We start from the raw sequence: 695 nt of genomic DNA, 5'->3' as shown, positions 1-695 counted from the left end.
AGCACCCTGCTCTAGTGGAAGGTGTCCCTGCCCGTGGCAGGGGTTGGAGCTGGATGAGCTTTGAGGTCCCTTCCAACACAAACCAGTCTGGGATTCTATAGGAGGTGTATATGCAGCATCTCTGCATGTAGTACCTGTGCCCACAGGAGCTGTGCATGCAGCAGGGTGTTCATGTCTACCTTAGTGAGCTCCCAGCTGCTACAAAGCATCAAGCAGATGCAAAAAGCCTCATGAATGTCTCAGAGGGGACGCTGGGCTCCATCCACCCCTCTGCCATCCCTCCAGCAAAGTCCAGGCTAAAACCCTCCAGGGATGCTCCGGTTTATCTGAAAGGAAAACACTTCCTCTTGCTTCCACAGATCCATGGGGAAGCTCTAGGGTGGACGGGGACCCATGTTGGTGGGGACAGAGGGTGGTGGAAAGGCTGCAGATGCCCATGAAGGCACAGGGGAGGCTGCACAGCCCTGTCCTGCTCCCACTATGGCCCCTGGTCCTCCCCGCCCCGCTTCCCTTGGGAACCTGCTATTCCTGGAATGCCAAAAGCTGCAGCTCCCAGATAAGGCCGGCGCAGGCCCCGGTGGGGAACGTCAGCCAAGAGCTCTGCTTCTTGTAAAGAAACTCCTCTTAAACCTTTCCTGTTCCCCGGGAAGGGCCGGCAGTGGCCAGACGATGCAGCGGGATGGGGCGGGATGGGG

This window comes from Nestor notabilis, unplaced genomic scaffold, assembly GCF_000696875.1.
Source record: "Nestor notabilis isolate BGI_N333 unplaced genomic scaffold, ASM69687v1 scaffold9991, whole genome shotgun sequence".
NCBI lineage: Eukaryota > Metazoa > Chordata > Aves > Psittaciformes > Psittacidae > Nestor > Nestor notabilis.
The sequence above is the reverse complement of the archived record's forward strand: the minus strand, read 5'-3'. Positions refer to the sequence as shown.